A 12,467-nucleotide genomic window follows, 5' to 3' on the forward strand; every position below is an offset into this window, starting at 1 on the left:
ATAAGCTGACTCATAGGAATAGGTTTTGAGAAGCCAGTCTTCCTTGAAAAGAATAAAATATTAACTGTGTGTATGTTTCTAGATAGTGAAGAATCAGAGAAATGTTGTAGCCTTGGAAATAGAGATATGATGACCTTTGTTTGAAATAAGAAAAATGAGATCCCCTTAGAGGCTACCTATTGAATAAATGGTACAACCTACTTTCTAAACTCAGTATAAATATTTTCACAAAATACAGTCACATAATTTTGTTTTTCTTTTGTTCCTTACTTGACCTTCTTTCACAAAACGGACTTTTAGTGCTGAATCTTGTTTCTTCCACCAGGATCAACTCTTGAGTCTCTTACTGAACCTATTGTCCAAGAACTCTAGAGATTGACTTTATCTCAAATGAGTCAAAAGAGCTAGTCCTGCATCCACCTTCCAAGGTAAACATTTTATGTTTTAAAAATATAGTGCCTCAATGTCATATACCATAACTGTTGAAGATGGGTCTTTATGAAGTGCAATAGCTCTTTGTAGTAATGCCTTTGCTAGTTGTAACGCTGCTAGCATAAGAGTGAAACCCAATATGAGGGCCCCAAAGATGTAGCTCTCTTATGTTATTATCTACAAGGTTGACAACAGTCCAGATTGGCGTAATCCTCAGCTGCTACCAGCTCCATGCCATGCCATAATAATCACTATACACCTTGAATCTTAGTCACTAACTAGATGCCTCCTTTCCTCAAGATTGGTTGATTACAGAGTTACCATTGCTTTTCACTTCCAATGAACCTTAAAATTTTCATGTCTATCTGTCAGTCAATTTAGGTTATCATAACAAAATGTCACAGACTGGGTGACTTACACAGCAGAAATTTATTTTCTCACCGTTCTGAAGGCTAAAAGTTTAAGACCAGAGTGTCAGCCTGGTCAGGATCTAGTGAGGGCTCTCTTTTTTTTGCTTGTAGATGACAGCCTTCTCGTTATGTTTTCACAGACAGAGAGACAAAGAGAGTGCAAACTCCCTGGTGTCTCTCTTCATTGTGAGGACTCACCCTCATGGCATCATCTAAACATGATTATCTCCCAAAGGCCCCATTTCCAAGTAGGGATTAGAACCTCAACATATGAATTGGGAAGGGGGAGACAAAATTAGGTCAATAGACCATCCTAGTTCACAATGATAAATCTCCCTAAATTCTGAGATGCAGACTTCTAATCAGTTTTTTTTTTTATAGCAGAATTCATGAAAAGCCATGGTAGATAAACTATCTGAAGTCAATGCTACTTAGTCTTTGTCATGTCTAATTATCTGAAAGGGAAGACCCATCAGCATTTTCAATGTACGGTAGAGCCAGAGACATCCTACTTGACTGATTGTTTCACCTACGGGACATTGGATATAGGAGATCTTCATTTCAATTTCTAGGCTTTTTTTAAACTTTTGCTTTTGGGGAGAATTTATGCAATGAAGAATTTAGAGAAGCTGGTTAAAATGTGTCCCCAAAAAATGTTGGTGTCCTAGAAATATCATTAGTACATTCTCTATGAATATACTATACTTCCTCTCAAAAAACAAACCCAGTATTTTCTCAATCCCAACGTTGTTTGTTTATCTTCAGAGGATACCTCAGTCTCGTAGGATGACTTATTCTGATTTTATCTGTTTACCCCCCAAATAGCAAAATACCAATGGGGTCTAAGAGTTTAATTCTTTGGATACATTCATGTTCATCAAATAAACTATTGACTTAAAAATCAAGCAAGTTTGGCCAATCCTCATTTAGCAACTGCATCTGGCATGGTATGAAATATCTTACCATTAAGGCATTAATGATAATGAAGCTTTGAAGAAAAACTGTGTCCAAGTAGAAAGCATAACCAAAAGGAAACTTGGACTAAGGTCAAACCATCCTTGCCCTAGTGGCTTGAGGTTGTTTCCTCTTTGTTTTTCTTGAGCTCTCTAGAAAGAATCTGACCAAATTCTTCCGCCTCTGGCTACCACATATAGAATCACAGCATTGGCAAGGGACTTAGTGGTTAGCTACTCTTAACCTTTATTCAAGTAACAAATTCCATCACTGTTGTAATGATTGACACAGATGGTCTAAAGTACAAATGAATGACTACATATTCTATGTCTAAATATTTAGTTAAAAATAAAGTTTAAAATGGTTAAAGAAATATGTTTGTCTTCCAATCTTGATAAAAATACCTTTATAACCACCTGGGAAATAAAATTCATATTTAAAGGCGGCACCTGTGGCTCAGTGAGTAGGGCGCCGGCCCCATATGCCGAGGGTGGCGGGTTCAAACCCAGCCCCGGCCAAATTGCAACAAAAAAATAGCCGGGCGTTGTGGCGGGCGCCTGTAGTCCCAGCTGCTCGGGAGGCTGAGGCAAGAGAATCGCGTAAACCCAAGAGTTAGAGGTTGCTGTGAGCTGTGTGATGCCACGGCACTCTACCTGAGGGTGGTATGTGAGACTCTGTCTCTACAAAAAAAAAAAAAAAAAAAAAAATTCATATTTAAAATTCTCAGACCCATTGACATTCCGATATAAAACATAGTGATGCAGACCAGCCCTGGCTCGGTCTAAAGTCCTACTCTCCTCTTTTCCATCCCAGATCCATTTCACACTGGTTCACATCTATAAGTTCAATTTCATCACTGACAAACAGATCTGGGTGCATTTACCTTTGGGAGTACAAATCTTCACAGGTTCTAAACAGAAAAGTTGAGCATGAAATTCCAAGACTTGGAGTCCCCAGTTTGTGGTGAAGAGGGGGAGGGAAGAGGAAGGTAACTTCAGGAAGGCAGGATCAGAGGGGCATGATCTGAATGAGGTTATCTAAAGTGTGGGACTCAAGACAGGGAACCCTCAGCTCAAGTATAATAGTGTTACTATAATTTTTCTTGTATTTTTCTTTTCATTTATTTATTTATTGAGACAGAGTATCACTTTGTCACCCTCAGTATAGTGCCCTGGTGTCAGAACTCATAGCAACCTCAAACTTTTGGGGTGATGCTCTCGTCTCAGTGATTCTCTTGTCTCAGCTTCCTAAGAAACTGGGACTACAGATGCCAGCCATACTGCTATTTTTTCTTTTTTTTTTTTAAGAGACAGGGTCTTGCACTTGCTCAGGCTGGTCTCGAAACTGTGAGCTTAGGCAATCCACGGAGGTTGTCAGGATATTAACACACCTCAGAATTAAAATAGCAGTATTACTAAACAAATTCCAGTGTCCTACCCCTTTGAGCCACAGGCGCCACCCACTAAACAAATTCCAGAGCCAAGCAAAGTTCTACCTTCAGATGTCAACAGCCAAAATGTGCTGCATAGTTGAGAGAATCCAATTTCAGAACCAGAGTTTAGTTCTAGAAGTCTCTGAAGTTCTTCCGTGGAGACTCCTTTTAAGTCTTACATGGATCCCATGTAAAGGTCCCCAATGATTCTGAGCATTCGATGTAAGTCTGAGAAGAGTCTGGTCTGCTTTCAGCAATTCTCCCAAGATAAGATACAAAGGAGGATATGCCCCTCCATGTGGATGAATTTTACATGCCTTTTCTGACCAGACCAATCTCATGGTTTCTCTAAGACTCAAGACACTGCTGTATGGAGCCCAAGAGATCTGCTCTTCCATGGTTCCAAGGCCACTCTGGGGAGAATATGCAATGCATTAGTCAGGGTTCTCCAGAGAAACAGAACCAACTGGATGACAGACAGAACTGAGAGAGCCAGAGACGGAGAGGTAAAGATTTATTTTAAGGAATTGGCTCACATGATTATATAGGCCAGCAAATTCAAAACCTTCAGGGAAGGTCAACAGTACGGAGTTCCAAGGAATAACTGATGTTGCAGCTTGAGTCCAAGGACAGTCCTGCTGCCACCATTTTCTCTTTGTATGAGGAGGTCAGTCTTTTTTCTCCTAAGGCTTCCAAATGATTGTCTGAGGCCCACCCATGTTATGGAGGTAATCTGCTTCATTCAAAGTCAGTTCATTTAGTTAATCTCATCTTTAAAAAAATACCTTCACCGCCACATCCAGCTAGTGTCTGACCTATTTTCTGGGTACTATGGTGTAGCTAAGTTAACATACAAAATTAATCATTACACTAATTTCTTCTTTAGTACAATAGTAGGTAATGCTACAGAAAAGAAGGCAATTTTTGCCAAGTACTATTATATTTTTAAAATTTGTATTTAAACAAGTTCTTCTTATTATTCTACCTAGGAAAATATCAGTAACCTAGAGGAGGCCCAGCAGCCTTTCTAATGGTCAGATACTTCAGGTTTTATCTCTGTTCCAGGTGGCTGGCAGGCACAAATATTTAGTTTTGAAAAGATATATAACCTCCATGGGGCAGCAGCTTCACCAGGCATGACCGTATTTCCACAGGAAACATTTGAATTTCAGCTGTCAGGATATCCTACATTTGGCAAATTTGGGTGATATGTCAAGCCCCATAAATAGAAGCAGGCCAAGAACTTTTGGTAGTAAATTTAGGTATTAGTTTCTTACATATTCTCCATTTCTGTTGCAATTTTTTATTAGAAAATTTTTTACTAGAAAAAAAATCTCTCTCTCTCCCTACACACACACACACACACACACAGAGAGAGAAAGAAACTTGTTCTGCCAAGATTCAAACAGCTGTTTTCCTTGTAAAAAGTGAAAGGCAGGCATCGAAGAGATACTTCTTAGAATTCTCTCCATTCCAGGAGTGTCGAGGAAACTTAGGAACTTTCACTGAACATATAAACCAGCCGCAACTCCCAGAATCGATAATCTTCTTAATAGTCATCAGACCACCTAAAATTTTTGGAATTTTCTCACTTCATCCTCTAAGATGAGAATTTATCCTATTGCAGTGAAAATCCAATGTGAAAGACAAAAGTCGGAGCAGAGAATCTTTCCTAGGAGCTCTGGGAAATTTTGGCAACTTGCAGAAGAGGAAGGCTGACTTCCGAGGGATTAAGCTGGTGATCTGAGCTCTTTCCTTATTCCTATCTTCCTTCCATGGTCCACATTCCTTCCTTTGGACCAACATCAAAAGTCATCGAACTTTTCTTTCCTTCATTTATTGATCACATCCTGCATATGAGATAGAGCACCATAAATTAGGATGTGAAAGACACAGTCCCTGCTTTTAAGGAACTCTCTATTTAGGCCTAGAGAAAGCAAACATACACATAATTATAACATATCCAGTTAAGTAATGGATTTATGCAGTGATAATATAAGGAAAGGCCTCCATGACACTAAGCGACTTCTCTGGGAGAAACCTCAGAGCTGACGTCTGTGCCAGACAGAGGAGCAGCAGCAGGGCTAGTAGTGGACGTGGGGTCACAGGTGATGCTGTGGTGCTCAACCAGAGTGATGGCTAGAGTTAGGCCACCAGCCAGGAGGCCTCAGGGATCAGCAGGCAGGTGGAGCTGGAATATCCTGCTTATCCCTTCAACTTTGAGCCAAGGTTCTTGATTTAAAGAAGCTGCAATTCCTATAGTTTCCCTGATGAGAGCTGGGATTCGGATTATGCATTCTTTATTTGCACCCCATTTGTACCCCAGGCTAGTATGCCTGAGAAAATGTTTATTCTATCATTTCTAGAGAATTCTGTATAATATCTCATTTCAATTAGCTCAACTCAGAAGTTTCAGGTGAAGTTGCATCTTATCACAGTGCGTGCCAAAAAGGTATTTAGGATTGAATTGTGGCTGAGGCTGAGGCAAGAGGGTCAGGGAATCACATATCTGTAGGTGATGAAAACTCAAGGCAAATAATTCTCCTAGTCACCAATCTCAAGAGTTCCCTTAGAATAGCCTGTCATGCTGTGGAGTAGAGTCTGCATGAAGTTCCTCTCTCCAGCCCTTAGGTTTCCACACCGACTGAACTGCTGGCCAGACTTTCATAAACCTAGTTAAGATCTATTATTCACATCTGTGCATAGACAAATTCATAGCAACCTTAAACTGGAGATAAATGTAAAATCACAATCAGGATGCAATAATATCTTTAGATCCTTCAAATAACCTGGTCATTGCATAACAAAACAATGTATGCTGAGTTCATATGTCATCGAGGAATGTAAAGAAAAAATGCATCTTCTTCTTTGCTCTGTGACTGGCTTGATCCTCACCAGACCCCTTGCCTCTGCATAGCAGTGTGTGTGTGTGTGTGCACGTAGGGGACTGTGCACACGTGCGGGCATACACACACAAATATATGTGAGAAGGTGTGGAGTGGATGGAGACTCAGTTCAATCCCGGAGTCTTATTCATTTCTTTAGGTAACGTATTCTCATCTTGGACTATTCACACAAATGCTCAATCCTTCAGCAACCCATTGTCTTCTCCTGTTATTCTCCAAGATGGTATCTGAGGGGGGCAGTGGGAAAGGAAACAGAAAGGTGGTCTCAGTGTAAACATGTACCTCAAGGTAGCAGAAGAAAGGCGCCCTGGTAAGGTCTAGTTTATAGAATGCTTTCTGGGTGGCTGATCTGGATGGCTTCTGGTCTGATAATTCTGTTGGCATTTGCTGCTACAGGAAGATTGCAGCTGTTGGAACTCATAATTGATAGTCTATTTTTTCTCAGCACATCTGGGCCCAGGAGTTTACCTAATAATGCAATCCCACCTCAGTACTCAGTGGAATGGTGGAGCCCACCTGAGATCTCACTGTTCTTCCCACATGGTTCACCAGTCAGGTGTTTGGTTCTGGAACCTCCACATCCAAAACCTCTGCCCCTACCAATTGTCATTTTTATTTTTTTTGAGACAGAGTCTGACTCTGTTGCCCTGGATAGAGTGCTGTGGTGTCATAGCTAACAGCAAACTCAAACTCTTAGGCTTGAGCTATTCTCTTGCCTCAGCCTCTTCAGTTGAGATCTTGCTCAAGCTGGTCTCGAACTCTTGAGCTCAAGCAATCCACCTGTCTCAGCCTCTCAGGGCACTAGAATTATAGGGATGAGCCATTGTGCCTGGCCTGTCCCTATCAATTTTAACCAAATTTTACCCCTTATCCTGGGGCAAGTGGCAACTTCTGAATCTGTCTGTGCCACTTGGAAAAAGTGCTAAATTCCACGCCTGTCTCTGTCTCATCCCCACTGTTCCGCCTTTCTTGTGATCACCTGCTATAGGTTGACTTGCGTCCTCCCCCAAATATGTCGGAGTTCTAATCCCCAGTTCCTCAGACTATGACCTTATTTGGAAATAGGGCCGTTTCTCTGACAAGCTGGATTGTAATTAAGATGAGCTCATGCAAGAGTGGAGTGGGTCTTTAATCCAATATGACTGATATCCTTATAAAAAGAGGAGAAAAGACGCAGACCCAGCACACCAGGGGAGAATGCCATGTGAGGACAGAGGCAGAGATTGAACTGATTCAGCAGCAAGCCAAGGAACACCAAGGATTGCCAGCAAACCATCAAAAAAAAAAAAGCTATGAAAAGGCAGAGAAGGCTTCTCACTTACAAGTTTCAGAAGGAAGATGGCCCTGCCAACATCTTGATTTTAGACTTTCAGCCTCTAGAATTGAAAGCCACCCAGTTTGCACTGCTTTGTTTTGGCAGTCCCAGGAAACTAATATACCATCGTAGGATGGAGTGGGAACCTCCAAGGTCCTCTGAGGGGACCTCCTTTCAGTATCCCAAATAAGGAGCAGGGCGAACCCTCTGAGTTCTGCTCGGTCCAGCCCTGCCTTAATCTCGTAGCCTCTGGCGGTCAGGGCATATGGCCGATGGCTGTTTTCTATACATTTGTCTCCCTCTTCTTCCTGTAATCCAGCAAGACCCAAAAGATCAAGCTTTCCTGGCTTTCTTTTTCTTATCCGATTAAGACACCCTTTTTCTAAAACTCTATAATCAAATCCACCAGGCCTATCTCTTAGTATGGTAAAGGAAAAAAAAAAGAAAAGAAAAGAATTCTCTCTCTCCAAAAACAAAACAAACCAAAAACAATTCTGTATTTTGAGTCTCTTGCTTTGCTGACGACTCAAACATTCTATTTCGGGTGCCACAATCTAGTTGCTAACCATTTCTATTTTGGGTACCAGCAGCTAGGTACTAACCATTTCATTGTCTTTATAGTTCCAAGTTTCATGTACACTGAAGGATCATCACATGTGGTCAAGATGATCCTTCCACAGTGAGCAAAAAGTTCTGATACAAAGAACACTTGTGAGTAGGGCTGTCAGTCACAGGACTGTTGTTCTGTCACTTCCCTATCTGCAGATAACTTATAACCATCCTCTCTCCTTGCCTTGAGAAGTGGAGAAATTCTTAGCCATACAAGTATCCTCTGGTCTTCCAACCCACTTGCTGGTCTGTCCACTTCCCTCTGGCAGCCTGGAGCAGAAACGAGCTGAGAGACACGCTAGGTAATTGCCACAAGACCAATCACTGTTGGGCAGCTGACCAAGCACACAAAAGGCTGAGATTTTCTCTGACAAGCTGGATCCGGCTTCTTAACTTTGTCAGTACATTTCTACATCAGCGATAGAAGAATATTCTCACATCACCAACAGATGTAAAGTCTCCAACAGTTAGAGAGATGTTAGTTTTGAAAGATTTGAAAGATCTTTAGTAAAATGTTAGTTTTGAAAGATTCTCAGCTGGGCACAATGGCTCTTCTCTGTAATCCTAGCACTTTCAGAAGCAGGGGTGGGAGGATCCCTTGAGCCCAAGAGTTTGAGACCAGTCTGGGCAAAATAGTGAGATCCTACCTGTACAAAAAATTAAAAAAAAAAGTATCTGGATGTGGTAGCATCAGCCTGTAGCCTTAGCTACTCAGGCGGCTTAGGAGGAAGGATCACTTGAGCCTATGGAATTAGAGGTTGCAGTGAGCTATGATCACACCACTACACTCCACCATGCACAACAGAATGAAATCCTGTCTCTAAAACAAACAAACAAACAATCAAAAACAGAAAAGAAGAAACTATTCTTATCTTTTTAAACTCTTAATAAAGGCAGATGTAGTGAGAAAAATCACATGGACCATACTTGGAGTAGAGTTAAGAGTCTCCTTGGAAAGAATACACAAATAACACTTCTTCTAAATAACCCCACGAGTGCTTCATTATTACGAAGGGTTTGCACTTGAATGCTATCAATTTTTAGCTCACTTAAATCCTTAGTATATAAAAGAGCTAGAAAAGAAAAGGAAGATTAAAATAAAATTAATTAGCTGCTCTGTGGTTGTTTTAAGAATTTTAATTTAAGAAAAAGTTTTCTGGAATACAATTAGAATTATCTTTAAGTTCATTCATTTTTATCATTTCTACTTAATACATTAATTATTATTAATAGCAATACACTATAAGATTAAACACTTGTTTCAATTAATAGTCTTTTAAACAAGGCCTCAAAAATATATAAATTTAGTAAAACTCTTTCAATATGGTATCTACTGGAATTATCTAATTATTCAGAAGGATAAACCTGGCCACTGGGAATTTCACTCACTCTTTACATCTGGAAAGCATAGTTTTCTGAGGCATAGGGGTAAACCTAAACATGAATGCCACTTTTTTCCTCTTTTTCCTAAACAATGAGGAATTCTGGCAACTAAACCAAGAATTGGACCCTACATTTTCTATCAAATCGATAGAATTCTGTATAGAGGAAAGCATGATAACAGTTAGACCAAAAGGACATCCTTAAAGTCCCACAGTAATGCCATAATTTTGCTCCATGGACAAGGTAGCAATGCAGGAACTCTTCCACCCCACATTCCTTTGTCGATTCTGCCTTGGGAGGTGTGGTCATGAAGTGGTAGAGTGGGGGCACAGGGAGAGGTTGACCAGCAGATCCACAGCCCTCTGAGAGAAGGTCCTACCTCCCTCTACCTCTAGGAGCAGCCTACAAAGAACAAGACTGCATATCCATAATTTATTTTTATTTTTTAATTTTTTTATTGTTGGGGGTTCATTGAGGGTACACAGAAGCAGTTTACATTAATTGCTTTTGTTAGATAAGGGCCCTCTTATAATTGTGTCCCTCCCCTAAAAGGTGGTCCACACCCCTCGACCCCCTACCGGCTCCCCCCTTCTCTTTCTCAGCTCTCCCCTTCACCCACCCCCCACCATGTACTAGGACCTTAATTGTCCTCATATCAGAATTGAGTACATAGGATTCTTGATTCTCCATTCTTGTGATGCTTTACTAAGAATAATGTGTTCCATCTCCATCCAGGTTAATACAAAGGATGTAAAGTCTCCATCTTTTTTTAGTGGCTGAATAGTATTAGTTTGAAGTCACCATTCATAATTAATCCCCTTACCTGTAAGAAGCCCAAGTCCATTCATTGAGAAAGACAACTTTTTTATTATAGTACTTTTGACTTTTTATTCAAAACTGGGAAATTTGGAATGAGTAATACTAAACCTAATGTTAAAGCACTTGCAATTCTAAATAAATAGACATCTATCTTACATATGCTGAGTGAATTTAAAATGATATGATTGACTTTATCTTATTAATATAGATTTAAAAAACTAATATGAACATTTCCAAAAACTAAAAGCAGCAAATTTAAGACAGTACAATGATTTCAATTTGGTGCTCACACTTGTACAATGTGTGTCTTTTGTCCTCTCTCTGCGTTATATGTTCAGAAAGCAGGCATGGAGGAATTTCCATGTGGCACTGATCTAGGCTCTGCATTACAAAGCAAACTTCAACAAGTTTTTATTACCCTCCACACTCTTAAAAGGAATAGAGCATAACACAACAGAGCTTAGCAGTTCTTGAATAATGAATGAATAATCCATAGCAAAAGATAAATAAGAAATGACTTCTCCTATTATACTTAAATTGTATTTGGAAGGATATTTACTTATTTATTTAAAGTTAACATGAAAATTCATTCTCTTCATCTGTTTGGGGGCAAGTGAAGATATTTGGCTGCTGCAATGAAAGGCATCACTATTTTTGAGCATATGATTCTACTAAATGAGAATAGGTAACTCTATTTGAAGTGAATTTAAAGTTGATACTAGGATTCTGTTAAAGCTCTAGTGAGATTTTGTGTAACTAGGTGCCTTGGAAAGTGCCACGAATGTTTATAAAGCACAGAATTATTAGAAGTGGAAGTCAGGTAGGCTTGACTTTGAGTCCCAGATCTGCTGCTTAATAGCCGTACACCTTGGGCACATTTTTTAACCCTATATGCCTTAGTCTTTTCATACACAAAATGAAAAAGGTTAATGCCATCTGCCTCACGCATTTTTAGTGAGTGTGGAATGAGCTAGTGCACAAAACCGTTTTGGTCTAGCGTCAGGTGCTAGCAAGATGTCAATAAATGTCAACGTTGCATCATGATTTATTTATTTATTTTTTAATCATCATCTTTGTCATTGTCATCACCATCATCATGACCAGAGGTGGTGATTTCTCTTTTACTGCTCTTCCTATGTAATGTTGAGATTTTGAAGACAAAAAAAAAAGAAAAACAAAAATAAGAAGTGCTACTAAATCACCATTCTTAGAATCTTTCACCTAGAGCAATCTGAAAATCTGTCTCTCTAGGCTTGTTCTGCTCAAATCACTGCTGTAAACTATCAAGATGACTTAGTTCAGACAGAAGCCTGACCATGTCATTCCTCTAATCTTTTCAAAAGTTAGTCGTCTGTACCTTCCAAACAAAGTCTAAGGCCTTTAGTGCAGGACAGACTTTCAGAACTGAGCCCCTGCCTACCTCTGCCACTTCAGCTCTTGTCACATCTGACCACCTTCTGGACACCAAATTCTACTCAGTTATGACTCAGGTAAGAAAAGGCACAAAACTGAGAAACTTACCTCAGACTTTCTTCCTGGGAAGCTACGAGCTTACCCACTTGTTCAACTGCATCGTAAACACACTACGCCATGAGCAGAGCCCCAGGACTTACCATAGTGCTTGGCACAACAAATATTTCTGAATGAATAAATGAGTGAATAGCTATCAGATAACCAGATGCAAGGTATAATACATGTGTAGAGTTGATGGACTAGAGTGCCCTTTATAGGACTTGAGGGGGCCAAAAAATAGCATTTGTTTCCCAATCAAGTTTGAAAACAATGACAAGATAGACGGGCAAGTCTGGCAGAAGGAGACAGAAATGTCATCTTCATAACTATAAAGCCGACAAAGGAGGGCATAGCTTAGGCTCAGGACAAAAGAGGACTTCTAAAGCTGCATTTCGGTATGGGTAGACTTACCCACCAGCCACAGAAACGCTCCCCAGAAGGGGCTGCCTCTGTAAACCAGAGCACAGAGGAGGTGAGCAGCTGTGGCTCCTGAACTCAGCTGGCTCCCAACTGCACGGAGCCAGTTTATTTCACAAGTGTGAGCTGACGGGAGAGTTGCCCTTTCTCCTCTGGGACACAGTGAAGCACCCAGGGGACAAAGGCCAAGAAGTGCCCCACAACTGCAGTCCAACTCTCTCATAAACCTAGAGCCAAAGGAAGTTGCCCTTCCCCATCCCCAGTTTCCTCACATGCAC

The 12,467-nt window shown here is 40.4% G+C and overlaps 1 protein-coding gene across 18 annotated transcripts in view; it reads left to right on the top strand.

The window, feature by feature from the left end:
• PHLDB2 (pleckstrin homology like domain family B member 2) overlaps positions 1-12,467 on the top strand; it is a 234,988-nt gene that overhangs the window by 92,489 nt on the left and 130,032 nt on the right. For 6 of the 18 annotated variants that reach the window (XM_053565833.1, XM_053565835.1, XM_053565832.1 and 3 more), the window contains one exon: positions 326-428. The exons of the other annotated variants lie outside the window; for them this stretch is intronic. The gene's annotated coding sequence lies outside the window, so the exon portion shown is untranslated. The remainder of the gene's footprint in view (positions 1-325; positions 429-12,467) is intronic. 18 annotated transcript variants of the gene reach the window in all.

This window comes from Nycticebus coucang, chromosome 16 (assembly GCF_027406575.1).
Source record: "Nycticebus coucang isolate mNycCou1 chromosome 16, mNycCou1.pri, whole genome shotgun sequence".
Taxonomy (NCBI): domain Eukaryota; kingdom Metazoa; phylum Chordata; class Mammalia; order Primates; family Lorisidae; genus Nycticebus; species Nycticebus coucang.